The following is a 26,788-nucleotide window of genomic DNA, read 5'->3' as shown; positions in this document are numbered from 1 at the left end:
CAACAAACGCAGAAGCAAAGACAATTGCACGGCTCAGAGGAAAGACAATGAGTTAATTGGTCAAAACCTCATGCATCCCAGAAGGCAGTGAATTCCCAGAGGGAATTGCAATGAGGTGTGAGAACCCTGAGAGAAGCAAATGGATGGGGAGGTCTTTGTTTTGTCCTGTCTTGGTCTTCTGTAAGAGAAGATATTTTCACGAGCCTCGACAAAGCCAGCAGTATTACTGGCTCTGCATGTGAAGAGATGACTGAGAGCCTCAAGGGCTTGCACAGTGAGTGCATTCAAATCGGATGTGCTATTTGAACCTAGGGAAGCTGTAAAGTTGAGGTTTCATGGTCAGTGTTTGCTCCTGGCACACCGTACCTGCCAGACCCACCTTGGCCTCCCCTGATTCCCCTCTTGTTGGTATTGGGTTTTGTGGCCCCATGGCCTCACCCATCTGCAGCTTGAAAATTAGTTTAGCAAAATAGTTTGAAAGAACCCAATTTGCCATGGCAGAGCATGCTTACAGACTGGTTTGACTTACAGACTGCAACTGTGCAGCATTTAGTGCTGGCCTGGTGCTCTCACAGAGATGGGCTGGGGGCTGCTACCATGAAGGTGGAAGGCTATCTGTTGCTGGGGAGGGAGTGAAGTTTCCAAAGAGAAACTTTTGGCTAATCCATATAGACCTTCAGTAATACAGTAAAGGCAGACTTGTAAACTTTTTTTCTGAAGACTTTCAAGTTGGTATTTTTGAGGCCAGGCATACACTCTTAGCCCTTGTGTATCAGAGTAAGCTACCAATAAAACACAGTTCTCGATGGATAGCCCATTTGTGACATTGAGGTCCATTTGGAGCATAAAGTGAAAAAGTACTGGACAGGGTGCTAGGTTATTGTTTTCCTTGAGGCTTTGAATGGCAAACTGGAGATTTAGAGTTCTGTATATTCAGTCAGCATTTTTCTTGGAGGCAGCTATCAATAAACCAGACTGATGGAAGACACGCTTTTCTTATATTGTGACAAATCCTGCCTGTGCCAGGATAACTCATGCCAAAGCAGCTGTAGGCAGGCTTTAGCAGTTCAGAGGATGAACTCTGCATCATCTCTGAACTCTGCAGTGCTGCATCCGGAAGGTGGGATGCACAAGAGTTCTTTGACACGAACAAACACCAGCCACCTCATGCTCAATTTCTAGGTATCTTAATTCCTACCCTAGCTGCCCACCCCACCCTGCCTTTGCTTGAAACCAGCCTAGTCACAATATCAGTCAGATTTGCTCAGACTGACAGCAAGCTGTGGGGTAAGGTGGAAATCTGGAAAATGCCATGTACCAAGCACCCAAAGGCAATAGCAGCAGGAAACCTGGAAACTTTCCATCCTCGATGTGCCACTTCTCTCAGTGCATGAGGTTTGCTTGTAGCAATTCACACTGATGTGCAAGAAGAGACTATGGGTCAGCAAAAGAATCATTCTGGGTAAACAATTTCTAAACTGGTCTCAATGAAATTAATCTTTTAGACTATTCATGGACATTAAATTTAAAGAAAAGTTGACTATTATGGAAGAAAATGTTTCTCAGGTGCACACTTTCATTTTTGGAGGCCTGACAGAGACCTACAGAAATCCTCAGGACTTGAAGAACCAGTCAAATTAATGGTGACAAGCAATAGCTCCATTTGCTCAAAGCCTGAGTCAGACTACAACAAATCAAGACATTTCCTTAAAAATTATCAGGCTCTCAAAGTCGCTCCTTCTGGACTACATTTTTTTCCCCCTTTATACTCATATGCTTTTCCCTTCCTTCATTCCCTCACAGTTTTACTTTCCCTGTGATTGCAAGGGCTTTCAGATGAAAGTAGGTTAAATTTGCAGGTAATAACCTGATTCTAGGGAATGGGCCTTTAAGAAAACAACCAAATATGCTCAGTCTGAACTATTAAACCACATATATTGGCAATTCTTCAAGAGTAATTTAGGAGTTTGTTTTGTTGCTTCCAAGTTGTCAGAGAGTGATGTTGGAGCCCTCTGGGACAGATGATCAATGGAGCACTTTCTTCAGATCCTACCACTGGGTCTATAATTTCTTAAATCTGTGTTTGGATACAACATGGATTGGGTTTTTTGTTTGTTTAATTTAATTTTTGAGCACCTGTGCCCCTACAATCTCTTTGTCCCCTTTTAATGCAGATTGCACGTGAAGACCCAGCTATGACACTTCTACTGGGCAAATGTAAGAGAGTTGCTAAGTTCACTCTTGTGGGTAAAATGGGAAGTGCCTGCTGTGTGTGTTTTAAGAGTTAAGTAGCCATAAGGTTACTGTTATTACTAGGCAGTACTGCATTCTGAAGTCCAGTGGTCAAAGCAGTCATAACCTTGAGGAACGTTACTGATCATTCCCTAACAGTATTGTCCTACAAATCTTCCTTGTTATTCCACAACAGATGTAGGTTGGGTCTATCCATACCTTTCTGCTCCCTATCCTGCATTTTTTCTGTCACTCACTCATTCTGGCTGACGCTACCACTAAGAGGCTTGGAAATTTGGCAGGGAGATGGGAAGCCCTATCTGACAACAAGGTAGTGTTTCTTCATGACTTTTACAATCAAGATGAGAGATGGATGCTTTTCTTGCAAGTAGGTATGCTCTTGGGTTCATTCCTTCCTTGACTGGAAGATCGAGATGGAGAGCAATCATCTCTTCTGTGCTTTCTCTGCCCTTTCCCAAGTAGTGACATTGTACTACCTGACAGTTTTCCCATCCCTGGTGGTTATCACAAGCTTGGCAACTCTCTTCACCAGTGTGCTTGCCATCTACCAGCATAGTTTGCCATTGCCATGAGTTTGCCCTCCTCAGCCAGTGTATGTGGCCTGAGTGGGTTTGCATCAGAATCGTCTAACCCTATTACATCATTTCTCAATAACATGCTAGAAGGACTGTTCTTGAGCATTTTCAGACAATATACCAGAGCCTTGTTGACCTGAGTTATTTGAAGAATGGTGGGGGTAAGGAACCTTTGCTCACAGCACAAACTATGAACATTTCCTTTTAATGTGTTTGTCCACATCCCACAGGTGCTGTTTCACAGCCTTTTCCTCTGGAGTCTGGCAGACTTCAGCCAGCCACTGAGATATCCCAAGCTGGGAAATGGTGACTTTTGACCAAATAAATAAATAAACCAAGTCAGCGTATGCAAGGCACATGAGACCAAGTTGAGGTTGTTTTTTTTGGTGTGAGCTAAATGGTCACAAATCAATGATGTTTTCGTGGCAGCTCAGTATTAATCTGCATCGGCTTGAACAGTTGATGTCCCGAGAAGGAGCTGTAGCTTCAGTTTCTTCCCTTTTCCCACCTCCCACTCCCTGTCTGTTCTCAATGGGTGGCCACTCTATCTGGATCACAATGGATATAAAACAAGTGATTGCTTCTCTTAAGAAAGTCACTGAACTCCACTACACAGTACTGTGAATGGGGAACTCCACTGGAAGTATAGCTTTGCCAGGAATCGCTGCTGAGAGAGAAAAGTGCAAGCTGAGCTTTGCCTCCCCATAAGCTTATTTGGATTACAGTGGTGTTTATCCCCCAAATTTTAAGCCATTGAAGGTTTTCTATCTTGACCTTTTCTCTCTCCCTGGACATGAAAATCAATGTAGCTATCAACATTTACCCTAAGTAAGTGTTTAAAACCACCCTCACGCATAAATAGTCATGAAGACTCTGCACATGACATTTCAGTTTGATACTGTTTCTTTTTACTTGCTTACCACATGTTCTTGTAGTCAGATTTTTCTCAGTAAAGATATTTAAAGCAAGGTGGTGCCAAATAATGAGAATTGCAACAACAACACATCAATCAAACAAACAAACTAAAGACCTTCTGATTAAATTCCCAAAAGTTTAATGGGAAAAAAGGGCTATTTGGTGACAAGCATTGAAGAGCTGCCAAGGGCTTAATGGATTTGTGGTGGTTGTTGTAACCTAGCAGACAGTTGTCACCCCAACCCTAGCATACTGCTACATGTCCAGATCTATTTCTAATTTGCCTGTAATATTGTATTCATAGTGCTGTATCCTTTGATGCATGGTATAATCCTCACCTAGTCATGTAACTACACATCTGTGGAAGGAATCACTCAGTTTTAAAAGATCTGATTGCTTCATTTAAGATCCCTTGTCCAAACGACTCCTCAGAAACTGCCCTGAAAAGCCACTGGGAAAGACAGGACATGGGCACATCTGTACTTTCTCTGATTTTACCTTCCCAAAGTTGGATAACCAAGAACTGATGCCATCAAACTTCTATACAGTTAGTCTTCATCTCTCTGCATAGATTTCATGTTAGCAGATCTCAGTCGTCTTCTTCACCACTGATTTCCTTTATGGTCAATGAATATCTATGGAGATATTAATCTCCATGACATGAAAAAGAGGTCAGAAAAATAGGGTGGATTATGGTAATAGGAGGAGCAGTCAAATGCTTACTGCTACATGGATCTGATGCAGAGCTAGGTGAGATGCCGGGCACAGCCAGCGTCAATATTTCCATTACTGAAAGCAAGTGAGAAAGCAGAGGATACTTTGTGGGGTGTTATAAACACTGACTTGTTTCTTGGGTTTATTTCTCTTGTAAACACTGACTTGTTTCTTGGGATCATTTCTGTTGTGCAGACATGATGAGCTTGCAAAATGCCACTTTTCTTCTGAATGGCAATATCTGGTTGATAAATGTTGATACGATTTGTGAATCTTGTTTCAACAGCCCTGCAGATACTACCTTGTTTTCAATAAAATGAGTTCACCTGGCTAAATGAAACACACTAAGTGTCCTAACATTTTTAGCTGTTGTTCTCTTAAATTTCAGTTCTTGTTTCTTGGAACAGGTTCGTAAAGCCTACTTTGGACTGTCTTACAGAATTAAACCACTGAAAGCTAGCTGATGTTGACCTGGTTTAATTAAAAAAGTTCTAACTGATTTTGTGTACTTGGTGAGTACACCCTAGTCAAACCAAACTATACAGGACTGTATGATAAACCCACAAAGATGGCCCAACCTGTTACAGCATTACAACCTGTATTTCACAATAAATACTACTATGTCTGCTCTGACCCTGAAAAACAAACCATAAATAAGATAATGGATTTCCTCAGTGCAATATGATTACAGAAACAAACCCTCTGTTATTTTGAGGACCTTTTAGTTTCTCTAAATTAGCTCATAGGTACTTTGGTCTTTTGGCTGTCATTTTCTGCTAGGAACTGATGACAGAGGTGTATATTTTAACCATCAAAAACTCCCTCTTTGTGGTATATCACATCCTCCCTAAGTTTCCTCTTAGTGGGTCTGCCCCACGATGCACACACAACTCGTCTTTCTGTGTACAGGCAGGAAGAGGCATGACAAATTACTTTCTTTGGCTTCTTGATGCATTTTGGAAATGGGCTACAAATCCATACCCCATAGGGAAAGAAGAACCTCATCCTTTCTTATCTATTTCACCAAGGGGGAAGCAGCCATCGCCTCTTTAGTTTCCTCCTCCTCCACATCCATGGTTCACCAGCAGAAACCTCTGATTTCACCTTATCTGGGAATTAAGTCTTAGAAAAAAGGAGACCTCCACATTAGGAAGATATTAAAAAACAGAAGTGGAAAGGCACATAGATGTCTGTAAGCTTTTGGTCCTTAGGAGAGGAGCCCAGACTCTGAGGCGATCATCCTGGACACCCTCTATAATGGAGTTATAGGCCTGCTCCTAGCATCAAGGAACAAACATGCTGTTGAGAAGCCACTTCCACCTAGTCAGGAGGAAGGGCTGAGGATGCAGCCTTAGAATCCCCACTCATAGTAATTTTATTCTATTTTTTTTATAAAACTATGCTATGTCCCATAACACAGACATAAGGTGGTGGGATGAACAGCTGAGCCAACAGATCTTCAGTCGGGGGGGCAGAGAGCTACACACAGTTATAATCATTGAACCCTGGGTTGGGGAAATCACTGATATCAGTATAATACAAGCTATGGGATGAAGAGATTGAGAATAGCCCTGAGGAGAAGGATGTGGGGGTTTTGCTGGATGAAAAATTGAACATGAACTGGCAACATATGCTTGCAGCCCACAAAGCAACCATATCCTGGACTGCATCAAAAGCTGAGTGGCCAGCAGGTTGAGGGAGGTGATTTTGGCCCTCTGCTTTGCTTTCATGAGATCCACCTTGAGTATTGCACCTAGCTCTAGACTTCCCAGCATAGTAAAGATGGAGATCTGTTAGAGTGAGTCCAGAGGAGGGTCACAAAGATGGTCTGAGGGATGGAACACCTCGCTTATAAAGAAAGGCTGAAAGAATTGGGTTTGTTCAGTCTGGAGAAGACTCCAGGGAGACCTTATAGTGGCCTTCCAGCACCTATGGTGGGCTTATAAGAAAGATAAGAACAAACATTTTAGCAGAGCCTGTTGAGATAGGACAAGGGTTAATGGTTTTAATGAAAAAGAAGGTAAATTTAGACTAGATATAAGGAAGAAATGTTTTATGATGAGGGTGGTGAGACATTGAAACTTGTTGCTCACATGTTCTATCATTGGTAATGATAGAAACAGAAATAAAAATTGAATAGAATAGAATAGAGCAGAATAGAGTAGAGTAGAATAGAAGAGATTGTTCAATTGGAAGGGACTTACAACAATCATCTAGTCCAACCGCCTGACCAATTCAGGGCTGACCAAAAGTTGAAGCATATTATTAAGGACATTGTCGAAATGCTTCTTAAACAAAGACAGTCTTGGCTTATCGACCACTTTGTTAGGAAGCCTGTTCCAGTGTTTGATTACTCTCTTGTTAAAGAAATGCTTCCTAATGTCCAGTCTAAACCCCCCCTAATGCAGCTTTCAAACATTACCACACATTTTATTACTGAATCCCAGGCAGAAGAGTTCAGCATCTCCCTCTCCCCTTCCCCTCCTCAGGAAGCTGTAGAGAGCAATGAGGTTGCACCTCAGCATCCTTCTCTCCAAACCAGACAAGCCCAAATACTCATAGTGGCTCCTCACAGGTCATACCTTCAAGCCCTTTCATCAACTTCGTTGCCCTCCTCTGAATGCATTCAAGTGCCTTTGTGTACTTCTTAAGTTGTGGGGCCTAGAACTAAACACAGTACTCCAGGTGAGGCTGCACCAATGCCGAATACAGTGGAATATTCACCTTCCTTGACCCACTGGTGATACCATGTTTGATGCACCCAAGGATATGGTTTGCCCTCTTGGCTGCCAAGGCACACTGCTGACTCACACTGCACCCAATGGCAACCAGCACTCCCAGATCCCTTTCTGCAGGGCTGCTCTCTGGCAAAGTGTTCAAGGCCAGGTTGGGCAGGGTTTTGAGCAACTTCACTGAGTGGAAGGTGGCCATGTCTGTGGTGGGGGCATTGGAATTAGATGATCTTTAAAGGTTCCTACTGACCCCAAACATTCTGTGATTCTATAGTTCTATGAACCCTGATCACCTCAACAAATGTGTAGCAACTGGTTGCATTGATTTCTCCACCTGCATGGTGTCCAGAGCCTTAAATCCTTTCCAAAGGACCAGCTTCTCTCCAGGCTGGCATGCTGGGCAGGCACTTTTCTTTCATCCCACATTCTTCATCCTACTTTCTTTCATCCTGGTGCTAGAGGTAGGACTGGCAAGTCAGAACATGGGCCCCTGCTTTCACACCTGCTCTTTGCTGTGTCAAAGCCATGAGCCTGCCTGCAGTGCTGCTCTCCTAGCACCCTAGTGTGGGAGAGAGTAGAGAGGACAAAGATCTAATTCTATAGCTTCCTAAGCTATTGATTTGTGTAACTGTCCTCTGAATACACACAGGGTGGTATCCTGCAGTCCTTGCTCCCTGTGGATGACCTGCTTGCTGTGCTGGTGGAACAGGACCTCTTGTCGTGTCCCAGGTGGCTCCTGGTGCCTGTGGGCTGCTCAGCACTTCTCTGTTATAGCCTTGTCTGTCTGAGAGGTGAAAACCCCTCACTTTGCCTTTTAAGACACAAGGCTAAGAGAAAGCAGCGCCTCTCCGGCTCAGCCTCCTCAGTCCGGGAAGAGGCATTCAGTCACCCAGCCGTTCAGGTCATGGAGTAAAGCTCTGGCAAAGTTTTTTAATGAGCGAAAACTTGACAAATTGCCATTGCAAAAACTTGAATTGGCTCTATTGTAGGCTGGAGTCATCTGCTGAAGGCAGAAAGAAGGGAAACATTTTTCCTTTTTTATCATCAAGCTGCTGCCAGCAGAACGTGAGACTTCTAACTAGTGTGCTGACTCTGGCAAAAAGTCAGCCCCAGAGTCTGCATAGCTGTTGGCAGAGAGCAACTGGGCTCACAAGTTTTCAAAATATTTTCTTTTTCTCTCCTCATCATGATTTTCCTTTTTTACCCAGGAGAAAGAGATTTGTTGGTAACCTCTAAAGATATAATAGTGTCACATTTCATTTGAGATCAGGGCATACAAGCCATTTACTCCATTTAAAGGTATTGTATTCCAAGATCTATGAAGTACTGTATATATTATAATTGCCTTCAACAAATATGTTAGTGAAATTGCAGTGTTTCAGGATGAACCATATAATCAGCCTTCTTGGAAGTTTTGGAGACAGGAGTTAATAATGGGTTATCTTCTCAATTATGCTATGATTGACCATTTCCTATCTGGAAATAGGTCATGTCAAATAGTAGGAGGAGTTATATTTTTGCTATTATTTGTAACATTCAGTACTGCTATCAAAACAGGACCTCATTTTGCTGTGTGTATCATACACGTGAGAAGCAAAAGCAGCCCATAGCCTATAAATTTGCTAAAATTAAGATGCAGTAAGTGGACAGACCAAATAGTTTGTAGCGGATTAGACATAACAGAAATAATAGTGTCCTTGAGTGGGGTTTCTGCAAATATCCTTGTTGACCGGAGGGCAAGTCAAGAGCTGTAGGACTCAACGCTGCTTTTACAAGTCCAAACCTACACTTATGACACTGAGGCAGGATACACGCAATCAGGATCTGTGAAAATTCTTCCACATTTCTCAGAAATGTGACCCCCATGACCAAACAGCCTACAGCTTCCCTGATAAATTTGAGCTTGGCTGCTAGGAGATGAGCTCAGGCTACCTAAAGGTGTTAGGAATATATTTTTCAGCATGTGAAGATGAAAGTGCGCTGCTCACAGCGGTAGAACAGGGTATTGTTTTTACTTCTCCTCCTTCCATTTCATTTTTTTTTAATATTCTTTAAAAAAATAATTTCAAGAGACTCAGAATTCCCAAATTAATGTGAAGTCATTGCGCTTAAATTGTGCTTCAGCTTTGACAAATGATGCTATAAAACCAGCAATGTGCAGTCCCTTGTTAAAAGTGTCTTTCTGACTTGATGTCATACACACTCCCTCAGAAACACTTTTATATGTAATGCAGACAAGGGCAAGCATGGACTCTCACAAAGTCATCCATACAGACATAAGGAGCAGAAATGTTGTTTTATGAAACATTTGCCATCTCATCTCACTGTAATTACCTTCTAATACAGGACACACTGGTACAGGTGGCATATTCCCTTGAATATCCTTGCATTGCTTAAGTAATTTCTAATGTTAGAAATACACAAGTATAAATCAAATTTGAATACAAACTCAAATGCTGATATATTAAGAGAGAAGTCCCCCCCCACCTACTAATGAGTCAGATTTCATTGTTTCTAAAAGCTTTGAGCACACCATCAGTTAACCACAGCCAGTCACCTTTAATAAGAGCATTTCCTATTGTCTTCCTGCACCAGTTTAGGTTAAACTGAATCCTCGGACATCGGCAAATGCAATAAAGAGCTGATATCACCATAGAAATGGAGGTACAATTCCACAGTGAGGACCTCCTTACTTTAAGTGCAGCCCAATGAAAGAAGTAGAGCTGCTAGAGAAGTACACTGCTGCTCAGCTTCATAATCTGTGCTATCATTGCCCTTCGTATTCTGTCGAGGGTAATCATTCCCTCCAGTAATGCAAGCAAACAAGTGAGCATTTTTTTAAAGACAATACTGAACAGGAAACAAATAGAGAAAACCACTACATATTAATTCATCGTAGCAAAAATATAATGCACAGCAGGCTACTTGTGGCTTTGCGCAATTCAGGGTTTTCTGATGAGCTCTGACATCTTGGTATGTGAGTGAGGTTTTCTGATGCAAGTAAGTGTAATTTCCTATCTTGATGTTAATCTCTTTTAACAGAAAGTGGAGAATAGTAAAAAATCATTTACAAGCATCAGAGGTCACTCTTTTAAGGAAATTCCAGTAGGGAATGCAACTGATTTTTCCTGTACACATTGATATTTTATCAAAAGTCAATGTTCACTTAGGAAGAAAGGTTTTTTAATTCAGCAAACTATGATCCTTGCCATTTCATTGTATCAGATATCCTCAATTTATCTTTTATAATTGATCTTTTCTAGACCACGGGATCCCACAAAATCAAAAGTGCCAACTCATGGTTCTAAAAGTTTGAAATAAATTTTTTCCCTATTAAGAGAACTTCACTTTTGCTGAAGCACCTCTGTCTTTCCTGGTTCAGAAACATTTCCAGCTGGAACACTTGAGGGCTTGTCTGAACAGCAGCTGGCACACAGGTGTTTTAGTAATGTAAAATGAAATTGTCATGTAGGCATCCTCAGCCTTGTCATTATGCTGTTACTGCCTTCAGATATTCAGAGATCAGCCTTAAAATCCAGGATATGAGAAGTCAATGAGCAAAGGCATCCTGCCGTTGTTCTGCCTGCCTAGGGATTGCTAGGCAAACATATCCACGCAGGTCCAGTCATTCCACCCGCTCTCTAGGAAAGATCTTTTTCATGGCTAGTAATTAAGACAGTAAATCTGTCATTTCTTCCTGCATTGCTCTTTCACTCAGCTGTCACTATTCAGCTGCTGTGACAATTTGGTCCTCTCAAAATCATTCTACTTGCTTCTTGCTGGAGCTCCATCCATTTTTCCCGTTCTTTCTTCACACATCCCTATGTCCCTAAGCCTTGGTCTCTCTTGCCTAGCTATTTCTCTGTCGCCTTTTTTCCCTCTTTCCTTCCACCCAGTCAACACTTCTGGATCAAGCTAGCATCCAGCTGTGGTTTTCTGCTGCCTTTTTCATCCTTGTTGGGAATGGACACAGAAAAGAGGGAAATGTTGTCCTAACCAAGACAGCAGGATAGGATTTCCTCTCATTGGAAACAAGCAGAGACAGAAACCCTCCTCAAAGGCGACTCTTTCAGTTATTCCTTCAAAGGCTTGGGAAAGCAGGCAGTGATCTTCCCCTGGACAGACTTACTCCTACACTGCAATTCATGGAAACTGTTGACCATTGTGGATGAAAGTCACATATTCATAGGAATGTTTTTGGATTTAAGACTATTAAAGGCTCTTTGAAAATTCCCATGTGAAGAGAGCTGCCAGAAAAATTTGCTGTGTGGCAACTTCTGAGGTTCCAACTGTTGTTTCCGTTCTGGTCTTCATTATAAATGGGAGGTGGTGGGATGCACTCTAGAGACTGGTAGCTGATAGACAGCTTGGAATAAGGTGAACACGAGATCAAGTGACTCCTCTGTTTTACTAATACCAGAACTGCATGGAGAAGGAACTAGACTGTGCCTCCCACAGCAAGCTGGCAGTCACCTCCCCTCTCCCTCCGCAGACGCAGGAAACTCCCAGGAAATCAGTTCCGCAGTAAATGTGAGTCTTGTAAACGCGAGTCTTGTAAACGCAGAGTAAAGTGTCAAGTCTATGGCAGCAATTGTTAAAGTCAGTCCTTGTATCTGCCGGAGGGGCAGGGCAGTATTTCTTGATAATTCTAGATATATTGGGGAAAATGCAGGAAAGGGGTAAGATACTGCCAAAACTTGTAAATATTTTGCAAATCTTAAAAATTCATACCTTTTTAGCTTTATAACTCTGATCTTTCTATTAAGTAAATGCACTAAATCAAAGCTTTCACTTAAAAACACATTAAAATGTCTAAGCCCTTACAGCTGCATAAAAAACCATTTTAAACTGTGAGCCCTAGGAGCCTGAAGGGTTGAATAAAGAGAACTCCAATGAATAACCTTTAAAAATTTTGGGTTTCTCTTAAGGTTATTGTAATTTTGGAGTCACACCTTATGATTCTTGAATGTCTGAGGTTAACAGTAGTTACGGTTGCCTACCCTAGCTTTGTACTACAGCCACATGTCACTGGATGGGTGGAAGATTGGCAAAGGAGGAAATAACTCAAGCTTGTGCACGAGGCATATACAAGGGAGTGAAAGAGTGAGAGAAAATGCCATTGGTAGCTGGTAAGGGAAACTTCCTGGCAGTAAGAACTGTCATTTTGTTGTTATTTTGTCTGACATTAGCAGTGAACTGAGTGATCTAGGAGCATTTTGTTATCTCTTACTTCTAGGAACCCTGAGCCACAATGCCACTTGGACAGAGTTTATGGACAGCTTTTCAAAACAAGCAGGCAAAATATGAATGTGCATCCAAAGGAAGCTTGGGCAAAGATAGCTTTTTTTTTTTTTCTTTTTACTTACTGGTCAAAAGAAAAATATTGGAATAAATTAATAATTAGACTTCAATTTAAATGTTTCATACACTACAATATTAGCGTTTCATATGCTACACACCCTTTTTGGTTACTTAAAAACCCCACAAATATCTCTGTACCTTTTCAAAAAAAAGATGTCATTTAAAAATAGAAAAAACCCAAAACAATATGATGTTTTGAAAGTGGTGGAGTTTCTGTCCACTCTTCGTCATTTTTCCCAGAGGTCACTGCTTTTTCAACTGCAGCTTAAACTGATGAAGAGATTTGATTCCTCTGCAGTTGTATATTTGAAAGGAGAAGAGGTTTAAATGTGCATGTGCCCTAACTGAACATTTTCTTTGGTCTTACATATTTGTGTGTGCCCTTATGAAGGGGATGCAATTATTTTGAGAGTTTTTGCAAACCCTCCTTAGTCACTTTTTTTTTTCCTACTATAACTGTTCTCTTGTTATGGTAAAACTTGATGTTTTACAGCCTGACCCTCAGTAATTTAAATAATTAATGAAAAAATAATCTCATTGAGATAACATAGATGTATTTAACATCCATGATAAAACTTTACTCCCATTTTCTATTGCTAGTAATGCAAACATGTACCTATAAATTACTCACTGCCTTGTTCCTTAATTTTTCATTAAGCTAAAATTTGACATAAGGATAAGTAGGAGTGCTTGAATGTAATTCATCCATTTAGGCAACACAGTCCCACTAAGACTCCATATTTAATTCCACATATTACATATCAACAGACCTATTCCATGTTGCCCAATTTAAGCATGATGGACATTTTTTTTTAGCCATACATTTCTTCATTTTGAAAACTATAGTGATGTGGCATTTATCAAAATAAACACATTATCGCTGTACAATATTTTCACTACACTTGAAAATATTTACACTTTTGGGACTAGAAATCTTGCTAGCTTAGTTAGAGAGTTCAGCCTTATGGGATTTTTGGGGCAGAGTTTCCCGTGTTGGATAGTAATTTCTTAAATAGTCGTTTTCTTTCAAGCTCAGCAGTAAATATTTTCATGGGTTTATTTACATCTCTTGACTTCATACAATAGCTGTAGTTTGTTGCCTTTCTCTATATTTTCTTTGACTTAGGAAAGGGTGACTACTGAGCACTTCCTTTCCTTTCTTATGATCATTACCATTAAATGTTTGGAGCTCACCATGTTTTGTCAAAGCCATTTTTGTTTGAATTACAGATTTGATTCTCCTAAACATTTACCTGTAGTCTTGTGGGGCTATACTTTAGTTTCTTTTTAATGCATTAATACATCTACCTTTGAATACTATTCTAACTGGATCTGTGGCTTATGTGGTGTTCTTGCACCTAGCAAACATAAATGACTAATTTTATATGTGCATGCAGGAATGGCTTAGATTTTCTTCTTATAGTGTTTATGTAAGCTTCATGGTGAATATGTCCAGAAAATTCAAAGCATGCAAATTATCCAGATTAATTGCTTTCCTTTTGCAATGACCAGTCATACTCCTATCGTATTCAGAATGAGCTTTACAGCATGTGGAGTATACTACTAGGAAACTGCTGCATGGAAAAGACATCTGTCATTTGGCAGAGGAAAGCACATGTCGCATCATGTGGCTTGGTGTAATTATAGTGTCTCTGGAGCTGTAGGCATTCAAGATGGTCACAAGCAAAACTTATATGAGATGCTGCAAAGTGTAACACCCTTTTGCCATTTACAAATTTAGAATTATCTTTTCTTCTTTTCTTTTTTAATTTAAAACTAGAACAAAAGTGTCATGCTTTTGGGGCCTAATCCCTCAAATCCTTCTGTGAGTCATTCCATGGGCTTGGAAAACTTCTGTTTTCTGATTTTTTTTTTCATTTCTTTTAACGTATTCACATAGTATATACCAAAGGACAAAATACAGCTTGTGCAGAATGTGTGTGTTGTTAAACTATTTAGAGGTGTAGGCTGACTGCCTTTGTGGCCTCTTGGCTACTTTAGGGGTTCTGCACACCCAGTCACCTGTTTCACACATTGCAAAAGCAATTTTGTTAAATTAGCCATGCAATTTCACTTGGTATTTTAACACACTGCTGGAAAAGCCGTGGTGATTTGTGAAAGAACATTGATTCTAAAAGAATCAGTATGACAATTCAGTGTAATTAATACTTACCAGTCTCAAACTTTGCCTTTATGCTTCTTTCTCGAAGAAAGGGCTCCAATAGTACTTTACCTATACACTTGTCATATAATGGAGCAAGTCCCTAAGTCACTAGAAATTATCTGCCTGCTGTGGTCCTGCACCTCTGTCCATAGTCTGGATCACACTTAATTCTGTAGCTTTTGGCATGTGAATTATTCCTGTTTTGGAGTTACATGATTGTATCACCAATCTGAACACCACAAATACATGGTTTACTGCCTCTTCTCTTTGGAGTAACCTCATGCTTCCTACCAAAATTAGGCAGTTGATGTTGGACTCAAAAATCTCCTATTTTTTTAAAGAATTCAAACTCTGTGGATAGCTCTGCATTATTTATTTTTCTGCCACTGATTAATCCCTTCATTTGGTGTAATCTGGCAGAAGAAGCTATCCAAGACAGGAACCAAAGGATTGTCATTAAAAAAGTCAAGCCAAGAGAGTTGAGGTTCTTACCTTAAAAGAAACTGTCTCTTCAGAGCTGTTCATCTGAATCCTGGAATAGAAATTGGAAATGGTTGCATTCATTCTGACATCTGGAAAGGGACCAATACAAAATACAACAGTGAATTATATTCCAAAGTATTTCAAGATAAGTGGTAGTCAAGGTAATAGAAAAAGCAAAATTGAAGCTTCACAGTTGTTACTAAGAGGTTTTTTTCTCAGTAGAATGAATTCTTTCAGTACTGATATAAGGCTTCTTGTTTTGAAGACATCCCTTCATCATTTCTCTGGTCTTTTTGAAATGCATGTGCCTGTATTCGGTTTGCGGTGGGAATACAGGAGTCACTTCTTTGAGGAGCTGCTGACACCTTCTGCTACATCTGACAGTCAACACCAGGTGGGTCCGAGATGGACCCACTGCTGACTAGGTCCGAGCCCATCAGCAACAGTGGCAGTACCTCTGGGCCAACAGTTATAAAGAGGAAAAATTGCTGCACAGCAGCAGCTGGAGACAGCAGTGAGAATATGTGAGAGAAACAGCTCTGCAGACATACAGGTCAGTGAGGAAGGAGGGGCAGGAGGTGCTCCAGATGTTGGAGCAGCCTGTGGTGCAGACCATGGTGAGGCAGCTGTGCCCCTGGAGCACAGGAGGTCCACAGGGGAGCAGAGATCCACCTGCAGTCTGTGGAGGACCCCATGCCGGAGCAGCTGGATGCCCAAGGGAAGCTGTGACCCCATGGGAAGACCACACTGGAGCAGAATGCTTGAAGGACCTGTGGCCCTATGGAGAGAAGAGCCCATGATGGAGCAGGTTTGCTGTCAAGATTTGAGACCCCCTGGAGGACCTGGGCTGGAATAGTCTGTTCCTAAGGTACTGTGCCCCACGGAAAGGACTTATGCTGCAGTAGTTTGTGCAGAACTGCAGCCCGTGGGAAGGATGCTCAGTGGGGAAGATTTTGGAGGACTGTCTCCTGCAGGAGGGACTCACACTAGAGGAGAAGCAGACTGTGAGGAATCCTCCCCCTGGGGAGGAAGGACCAGCAGAGACAATGTGTGATGAAATGACCACAACCCCATTCCCCTCCCCACTGTACTATGGGGCAAGAGAAGGGAGAAAATTCAGACATGAAGTTGAGCCTGTGGAAAAGGGCAGGGTGGGGGAGGTGATTTAGTATTTGCTTTTATTTCTCATTACCCTACTCTGATTCAGTTGGTAATAAATTCAGTTATTGTCCCCTAGTCAATTTTGTTTTACCTGTGATGGTAATTGGTGAATGATCTCTCCTACCCTTATCATGACCCATGAGCATTATATTTGTTATATTTTTTCTCCCATGTCCAGCTGAAGAGGGGAGTGATGGAGTGGCTTTGGTGGGCACCTGGCATCCTGCCACCGCAGTCCATCAGCTGTGGAGATGACCCATCTTCTCTTGCCTTTGAAAAAACTGAGTTTTCTTGACAAAGGCATTTGGAGTAGCTGCAGGTGAGAAAGTTGTATCCTGAATAGCTACATTGCTGCATTTTAGTAAATGGAGAATACTTACTCCATTTGGAAAATGGATGGCCTTACTCCATACTCACTTGTGGTTGTATGGATTTATGTGTCTATGTATGTAGACACTAAATCTTGAACAGAGACTCTAGGAGCACTTTGTGGTTCCCAGATCAAGGTGTGCACCCAGCCACATCCTGACTACAGTTTTGGGTGAGATACTTCCTTTCCTGTTTCTCTTCCACTTTCTCACTTCCCAGATTGTTGTTTTCCCCTTGGGAAAAGGAAATTTAGTGAGGTGAAGCCATTGAGGACTAATGACATTTTTCATTTGGTCCCAAGTCTGGAATAATTTGGAATATTTTTGAGAACAATGATTATTCACATCGGGGTGGGGGATAACATAACACTTATCCTGTCTGAAAGGATAAAGAAAATATGTATTTTCATGGGTTTTTCTTGTGTTATTATTTTAGAAATCTGTGTGTCCCATTCTTGCTTTTTTTTGCCAATAAAAATAATGCCATAGGTATTGAAAGTTTATTTTTCTGTGCTGCAGATACTCGCCTATTATATAATAAACGTTATTCTCACTTAGAAATAAATTTTATGTGAAGAAATGGAGAGTAGAACATCAAAGAAGTTTCCAAGGATATGTTTGTGACTTTCTTTAATATCTTAATAAGTTTTCAAGAAAGAATAATATTCCTTAAGTATATAACTTTTTGCCATAAGGATTAAAAACAGGCTAAATGAGATAATAGTTTTATTTTTATTTTCAAGTAAAAGATTTACAGAATGAGGTTGGAAAATCGTGTGTAGGCTGATGTTTTATGTTGTAGCTGGTTATTACTCAGTGAGTCACTAAATTTCCAGAGCTTGCCACACCTTAAGGTTAAACTGTCTCAAACCAAGCAGCAAACTGTTAGCAGAGGTGTTTTGAATGATTTTTTCTATTTTTTTTAAATCTAAAAAGACATATATTTAAATGATGTGTGAGACTTTGCTGAGACTACTCAAATCCTCTTTCCTTAGACAGTCTTTTCTTCTTATTATCTGGTTTCTCTGATACCATTATGCATGACTGAAGAAATTATTTAATTGTCATAGCTACTGGTCATAGCTAGGAAGAATTAGAGGCTTCTCTATTGACAGGAAAGAATCCTTCATGCAATGGCATAGCATTTCAAACTGTCTTTTTGGATTTTGGAAAGATATGTCAGAAATCCACAGTAAGCATGTGCCAAGACATGAAACAGAAGAAAGGGAATATATGGAGTGGACATTCATCTTTTCAGTTTAATGCTGATGCATCAGTGTCTGCCTGGCTGAACACTGCATGTGGTATTCAGAATGGATACTGAAACAGGCAGTTCTGAAAACCTTATACTAGAGAAAATGCAGTATCAAAATAGCAATTAAATACCTAGGTATTCAGTGTCATATGCTATCATATACTTTTTTTTCAGTGGGGGTTTCATTCTGAAAATTGCTGGATGCTATGGTAACCAACCAAATGCAGAATATGGGTTAGCTTAAAGTGTGTGAGCCACTCCCCTGGGCTCTGAGCAAAACCAGAACTATACTTTGTATAATTCAGCCTAGGAAGATAAAAATGGGATTCACTATTAAAATATAATTCAGAACTTAGGTTTACACGCTCTCAGTGAACGGTGGGAAAAGCTGGTGCCCTGCCTGGAATTCCAGACTGAAAATTAAAGTCAAAGCACTGTCATAGTGTAGGTACTCCTTAAGTTTGATGCTTTTTTATGGGCTACCTGAAATCAGGGCATAAAAAAAAATTCCTGTGGCCTTTCTGCAGTGACTTACCCTCCATTGTACCTGTGTGCTGCCCAGTGCTGAGACATTCCAGCACTTGCACTGGCATCATACAGACTAGTTCTCCTCCTGTGCCTGAGTCATCTCCATTGTTAATACCCTGCTCATGGTAAAAAGGTCATCTTAGTACAGGCATAGTTCAAAAAAATCCTTAAAATAATCCATAATTAAAATAATGTAATAGTCAAGATCACTTAGGAAATAAAAGCTAAACCTACTTAGCCAGTGGCTGTGGGACTCACTATTTGAGGACATAGTTTTCAACAAAGTTTAATGTGCAGAAAAAACAAGTGTGTCCACGAAAATTTGGCTGAATAATATTCTGAATTTGATTTTATGGGCATTTTTTCCGGTATACATATTCACTTCTTTTTTTTTTTTGAATACGTTACAGAAGAGGTTTCATAGTAAAATTGTTAATCACATTTAGAGCCTACCAAACTATGATAGTGGCCCTAGTCCAGTCTGTATACTATTTCTTATTATCTTCTTAAAGGTTTGATTTTAACTATGTTCTCCTGTGGTGCTTGTATTCTCACATGTGAAGTTTGTGGCATTTTCAAATGCAGTAGAAAACCCTCAAAATTTCCTTTCCCCATTATAAAACAATGTTTGCAAACTTTCCGTTTAAAATTACATTAATAATAATAATAATAATAATAAACAAAACAAAAACAAGATTAAGTAAATAGATGTTGGGAATATTAGCTGAAAATTGTATTAACTTTATCAAAAGTGGGGAAGGGAATTCACAAGGCAAAAGTCTGTCGCAGTAAAGAGAGGTAAAGCCCACAAGAATGGATACCTAAGAAATGGCTAATATATACAGGGGGAAAGTGCAACACCTGCTTCCACCCACCCTTGGCATTTTTTTTTCCTTTGCTTCCTGGATATTGCCATGTTTTTTGCTTGGACTGGTGGAATAATGGAATTTCAGAAGATTTGCATCAATTATTTAATTTATTTTCTTGTCCATATACAGGTGTTGATTGTTAGTAATCACACTAGTTTCAAGTAGCTACACAGACATATACATAATACGGACTAGTAAGTAGAACAATGAAAAAACCATTCTTCCAAGCTACTTACCACGTTTCTTCTTTTTGCACAGTTAATGGTAGGCACTGACCAACTTTTAGCACCCAATAACACACACCTTTGCACGATACAGCTGAAGATGCAGCTGAAAATGTTTTCTTTTTCTTCCCCACTTTTTGTCCTTTTCAGTTGCTGCCAATGTCACTTGCTACTCCTTGAAGAACTCGTTCTGCAAATGGGAGCATGGGTGATTGTTTTTAATTATATGCTAGTACTTAATTGTCTGTTTGTTTGTTTGTTTATTTGTTTTTAATACATCTCAGATTTTTTAAAAATTATTCTCTTGGGCATAGAGCAGCAGGAGGTTACTGAAGAGAAAGCTTATCTGGTCTTATGGAAAGGTGCTATATGCAAGCATGCAGTAACAACTTGCTTTGTAACTTGTTACATCTCACCTAAGGGTTTCCTTGATGATGTTAATAGAGCTAATGCAGATTTTCACAGGGACCTTGCAGATATAATGCATTGCACTAGATTAGTGGAATGCCAAGGAAAACAGTGATGTCTTTGAAGAACTCTGGAGAATGGATTCATTGAGTGGAAACATGTTTTAGCAGCTTTTCTCTCTGTATGGATTTAAAGAATACTTTTAATAGCCCCTGCCAGGTCTGTTATCCTCTGTTAATGGCAGCTGATGCAAAGACCCCCAGGGCTGCTTACCACCATGTTGTACAGGGTGCTTCCTCTCTATTGGCCTTGCCATGTTTGACTTGAGGATCTTTCAACAGAGGATGTATTAACGGGCAACTCATGCTAATACAGCCCCTCTACCTCTGTCAGGCAACAGTTGCAGAGACCTGTTGAATGGCTCAACTCATCACAACCAATGCCACTGAACTTCAGAAGAGTCTGAGACTGTTGGAATGAAGTTTTCACCCTGGAACCTTCCTTCTCGTTAACAGGTACTTGCGAAAAGTGATTGAGTTTTTGGGTTAGGATTTAGTTCTTGGCTGTAAACACTTCCTGGGTCTAAGAATTGACCTTCCAGCCATGAGCAAGCTGCTGGTAGGATAAAGCAAGCTAGTCAGCCCCATCCACACAGTCAGGAGGGCTGCTCAACTAGCCAGATGTCTGTTTTAGGGAGATCAGAATAACCCTCCAGACTCCTCTGCCCCTATTGACTAGTCTCCACATACTATAATGGGAGCAGGATCACATGAAAACACTCATGTTTAGAAAACATATTTATGTGTCTAGAGTCTGGACCTGAATATCAAACACTTGTGGCTTTAGGGATTAGCCTGCCTAAACATAGATACCCTGTGGTGTCTGAGACATCCAAGGTGGACTGAGCAGTAGGACACAAAGCCTACGGGGAAGCTGTGGGCCAGGAAATGGAGTCCAGGCAGGACTTTGCAGGCAACATCAAGTGCCTCTAAATATCCATCTGCGGACAACAGATCTGAGCCTTTAGTGATAATTCACATTTACAGATACCTTCTAATCCTGTTTCTTCTCCTTAGTCTTCTGTTGGCTTTTTTTTTTTTTTCAAATTTCCCATTGTCCTTGCAAAGTGGCTATGTATTCATCAGTAAACTCGGGAATTTAGTGTGACCAATTACGAAGAGGAAGCTAAAACTTCATTTTACCTGATGTAAATTTATTAGAGGCTCCATGAATGGCTAATTCATGCCCCTCAAAATAGAAGAAGCTTTGCTTCACCTTTATTGCCTCCACAAGCCTTTCCCTGCCATACAAATCCAGAGAGAAAAAAGACAACAGAGGAATGATAAGGCTTCAAAGGCAGGTTGCTCTGTAATACATATTGAGCCATAACTATTTACTCAGTTTGTTGTTTGAAAATAATTTTCTGATACATGTCTGATCAATACTGGCCATGGAACTGGTTCTGAGAAAGAGGTTGACTGTTGCTTAAGTGGTTTAAGAAACCTCTCAGAACAACAGACATAAGTGAACACATTGAACAAATAAACAGTTGTGGAATATCCCCCCTCAACCTTTCATCTGGGGCCCTGCAGCTGGGGATGGAAAAAATGTTTAATGGCAATGTGGCAACTCCTCATATGCTTCCTGCTCTGCCATATGTCCCAGTTGAGTCCTATATGATTTTCCACATGGTGGGAGCAGCAGAGCAAATGATTTGATAATTTGTGGTCATTTATGACACACCAGGGGTGCCAGAAGAAGATGTCTAAGGGTAGTGGGGAAGGGATGATGATGTGTTACGGGATGGGAACACCTGTAAACATCCTGCTTTGCCCTGAAAAGTTGGAGTTGTTCTCTCCATGCTTTAAAAACTGTCTTTAAAAGGTACATCTACAGCAAGGTACTGTAAAAGAATCACAAAATGTAACAGTTGGCTACCAGGATTAATATGTCTTCTGTTTCAGTGGTGGACAGAGTACCAGGGCTTTGTGAAAGACTGAGATATGATTGGAAACATGACAGACCATCAGTGACCATTCAAAAAGGTGGGCTAAGTTTGCTGCTGTATGACTGTTACCAATAGAAAGACTAAAAGTATGTTGATTTTTTTTTCATTCTCACAGTGCTTTTCCTTTTTTTCTGGTATCCTTACTCTCTCACAGTTTAATATTCTGTTCACATAGAAAGCAGTAGGCACAATCTGAAATTTTCTTTCTATAGCTGCTTTGCAGAAAGCATTAGGGCTGAAAGAAGGACATGATTTCAACATTCACAATAGATTTTAGAATCAAAACATGAAAAGCTCACATCTGTAATAGGAGACTCTACAGGCAATTTCTGAGACAAGATAACTGATTTTTCAAAAGCTATATTTTCTGTGTTGGTCCTCTCACCATGGGGTCCAGGGCTTCAGAACACTTGTCTCCAGGCCAGGAGAGGCTGAAGGTCAATGCCATAAATACATGTTGCCTCACTGCTGACTGCATCTCTGAATAAAAATGCAGTCCTTGTTCGAGTAAGAGTGAAGCTGAGTATCCAAGTCAATACCTTAGTCCTTGATTTGAAGCCATGCAGGCAGATTGCAGGAGGACCAGGAGGTATTGGCTTGGTGCATTGACATTACATAATTTACATGCAAGTTTACTCTTATGATTAAATATAGCAAACAGATAAGGAAGATAAATATATAGATGAATGTTATTTTGCAGCTCAAAAATGAAATCTCTTTTGCAATGTGTGTGCCAGCTCTAAACTTAAAGATTGGTTACCTGGAAACAGAAGCTACTTGTTTTCAAGCTTGTAAAAAACCCCAACACAACATGGGCCAGCTAATTAAGATGATAAAGGTAAAACCTCCTATGTCTCTACAATTTGAGAGGTTTGACAACAAGTGGGTCTAAAAACATCCTGTTCCATGACGCATGCCTGTTCCAGATTCTGTTGCAGTTTGGAGAAGCAATTATGTAAATATAGATTTGCAAACAATTTAACAAAGTGACAAAAACAGTGTTAATTACCAAAAATGTTAGTGATCTGTCTAGCCAACCACAGAGTGATGAAATCATGGTCATGTTAAAAATGAAAGCCTGATGTAACACCCTGGGTTTGTTTAGGTTTTGGGTTTTTTTCAGGAACATTATTTTTTCTTGTATCTTTGGCTTCTAACTCTCAAGAGCATCTGGATTTACTTTTTTTTTTTAAACTAGGATGAGAAAAATGACACACATGCACAGAGCCAAAATAATGTCTACTCCTATTAACAGGTGGGAATGACATGAGTATTGCAACCACAAATCCTCATAGACTTAAAAATCAGTTAATTTGTGTTCAGATTCTCATCCTGAACTAAATAAGATTTTTACTTTGGTTTTGATAAAACAAAAATTCAGTCTGTCTTCTTTCAACAAGTGGAACATTGATACTGATTTTTTCATGTTTTGACTTTCACAGGGTTTCTTACATCACATTGTAATCTCAATATAATAAAGCTCTTCTTTAATCTTCATTTGATTCTTTATCTGTCTGCCTGTAAGCTCAGCAGTTCAGCATTACAACTTAAAAGGCTCATTTCTCAAGAATACAATCAGTGTCTTTGTTGCACTCATTGGTTACTTGGACATTATAAACATAATGGATAAATAGTGAGCAACTAAGTACATCCTACTGGTACTAAATACTGGCATCCAGTTACTCTGCTTTCCCCACATTATGGCTATAGATGTCGTAAGAGATTGACTAAAAACATTCTTTGGAAGCACTGTAGAAGTTCACATCAAGTTTAGAAAAGGTTCTGGATGCAGTTAACCATAAATAATGGTTATTTTGTAATATTCAGAAACATCTTATTTCCATGGATAAATTACTACTTTCTCTTTTCTGGTGAAAATTTAAATAGTAGCTTCAAACAAAAGCTGCTTCTATTCCTGCCACAAGCTTATACAACACAGTGTTGATACAATTTAAAGCAACTGACTTAATGCTTAAAATATGGATGCTGCATATGACTTAAATAGTATGAATTATATGCTGAAGTCATTACTGAGTTGTTACCCAGCGAAAACATAGTGTTGCTTCAATAAATATTTCAGGATTCAACACTATAATTCTTAGGAGACATTTTACAGAAATAAGATGGATAGGAACTTAAAAATTGTTGTTGAATTAATAACTACTGTTTAAATATTTAGCTAGAACTTTACTAAAAAAGGATTGTTTCTCCATATATTTGTTAACTAAATAGTAAATTTACAAGGGGCAAGATCATATCTCCTATCTTTTCCCTCCCCAATTAAATAAATGTGTAATAAGAATTCGTTGCTGTTCTTCCAAAACTCTGTGCAAGTCAGTCTAGCTGCTTATGTCCAGCTTGAAAGGGAAGTTTTGATGCGAACACATATGTGAACAGAAGTCCTCTTCTAAACAATTCTGACTTTTAATCTAAGATATGACAGAAAATTCAATCTTTTAATCACAAATGATTTTCTGTAAAAACATTTGAAACACGTCACAGTACATTTAACACAACTTTAATTTCTGTCATACTCAGAAGTGGAAATTCAGGTGAAGAGAGATGGTGTGTGTTTGATAGTCCAAAACCCTGATCTCCTGCTTTTCAGTCTCTTTTTTTTAGGGGATCAAGTTTGACTGACAAGATATGCTGAAGATTTCCAAGTGTTTCACAGCTAGTCAAGTGCAAGGCCCAGAAGACATAGTTTTGACATTTCTGTAACTTGTGATCTATAACTAATAAACCCACTAGTCAAGCATGTCAAAATCAGGCAAAGATTTAAAAGATTCTATGATGTACATCTAAAACGTACATTAAGTCCTGCCTGTGTTTAAAGGATGCAACATCTATATGAGTGCCAAAGACATAACTTTCAGTTAAAAATGTGTTAATATTTTTAGAGCATAAGGCTCTTACCTCATACCTATATATGTATTTCCCATAGTCACCAGATTAATGGGATCCACAAACTCCAGTTATAAAGATAACTGTTAAAAAACCTCTCTATACTTTGAGATTAGTGATGGAAGGAGGCAACTTTTAAACTTCACTGTTTAATGTATTAAAGAGTGGTGGCTCTGTACAAAACTAAGTAATTCAGCAGAAAGACTCCCACTGATTTCAATGGGCTTTGAACCAGGAAATGATCTCTAAAATATTCTGTGCCTCCTGCTCAAATATGAGAAGCAAAAAAACAAAGGGAAACAGTTTTTATTCCTCTATTGCCTAGTGTTTGTGATGACTCAGACACAGCAGACTGCTAGGAAATTGTACTGATACCACAAGGAAAACACTTATTTCAACTCCTTAGTCATCAGAGAGAGAGAGAGGCTAAATTCAGTTGAAAAGTTTGATACAGGATCTCTTAATAATTGGATTATTAATGTACTTATTTAACATGTGGATTTTTAAGATTAGGTTTATCTAGGAGTTGAAAATTAGGATGTTTCTAAGATTTATTTTATTTAATCCTGAATTTTGTGGACTAGGAGTAACATCCGTTTCAGTAACATCTGTTGATTCCAAAAGCTGATGAAACGAATCATGCCAATGAATCTGGCATTACACTGTTACAAAACATCACCACATGAATAGTTACCAAGTATCAGGGATAAGAAACTGCCTCTTAAAATTGACTAATTCAGAAACTATCCTCCAATTTAATCTTGATATTCAGTCTGTTTGGGTCCTGTTGCTCAAAAAGAAAAGCTACTACATTTTAATTGTCCTTAGCCCTTGTACAGCTACCTATCACTTTGGTACCACATTCACATCTTCCCAAGTGGATGCACTATAAATCCTTGCACATCTGAAACCTTTCATTTAGTGGATTGAGCTCAGCTTTTGGGCTGTGTGCAGTCTAGAGAATTTCTTTAAAAAACCCTCTGATTTTAATACCTATTTGATATTCATAAAGAGCATTTTGTCTGTGTCATACTGTGCTAATAGGCTGAAAGATTTCTTGGTCAGTTTGACATTCTGCTGCCCCTAGGTAGCAAAATGCTGTGGTCTCTGAGGACAACCCTCAAAACTCAAAAGAGCTGGGTACTGACTCCCAGCGGGGCTTCCTTTATGTGAACTCAGTCAGCCAACTCCATGACTCCAGCAGATGTTTTTGGTCTTCAGACCGATGGACAAATTTATCCATCTTCCCTCATTCCCTCAGTAATCTATTTGACTGAAGTCAGCATGGTGAAACCTGGATCTGTGCCGAGGACAATCAGGAATGAAGTGCTGGCCCAGTGAGGTTTTCCAGGATGTACCAGGCAGATTGTATTCAGGGGCAAAGGGTCCATGCTATATAAATGCCATAGAGACGGTACCAGTGTTCTTTGCTCCCTGTTGGGCTCTCTTTGATTGCAGATTTTAAATATGTCATGTATTTCCAGATGCATTATTTATGTTTTCTTGTGTTGTTGTGCAATTTGTGGCAGAGTTAGGGGTCTACTGGAAAGCAGCCCTTGGTTTAGTGGCCAGCCCTGTAGCAAAATATTAGTAATGCAGAAATCTGCTGCTCTAAGTAAAATTTGATTTAAACATAGATGACAGAAAGTATTAAAATAATTTATTATTTTTTTAAAAAAAGTTGGTGGCATTCAAAAGGGATTACCTAAAAGGATAGCTATTTTTAGTTTTTCTCTTTTATTTCTGTCTTTCCTCTTCTCTTCTTTCTTCCCTTTCCCTTTTTCTTTCCCTTTTTCTTTCCCTTTTTCTTTCCCTTTTTCTTTCCCTTTCCCTTTCCCTTTCCCTTTCCCTTTCCCTTTCCCTTTC

The 26,788-nt window shown here is 39.7% G+C and overlaps 1 protein-coding gene across 1 annotated transcript in view; it reads left to right on the top strand.

The window, feature by feature from the left end:
- The first annotated feature begins 2,500 nt into the window (after positions 1-2,500).
- TNFSF11 (TNF superfamily member 11) overlaps positions 2,501-26,788 on the top strand; it is a 79,854-nt gene continuing 55,566 nt past the window's right edge. Inside the window, exon 1 of the mRNA XM_027649703.1 lies at positions 2,501-2,563. The gene's annotated coding sequence lies outside the window, so the exon portion shown is untranslated. The remainder of the gene's footprint in view (positions 2,564-26,788) is intronic.

This window comes from Corapipo altera, unplaced genomic scaffold, assembly GCF_003945725.1.
Source record: "Corapipo altera isolate COAL_440 unplaced genomic scaffold, ASM394572v1 0, whole genome shotgun sequence".
NCBI lineage: Eukaryota > Metazoa > Chordata > Aves > Passeriformes > Pipridae > Corapipo > Corapipo altera.
The sequence above is the reverse complement of the archived record's forward strand: the minus strand, read 5'-3'. Positions and strand labels throughout refer to the sequence as shown.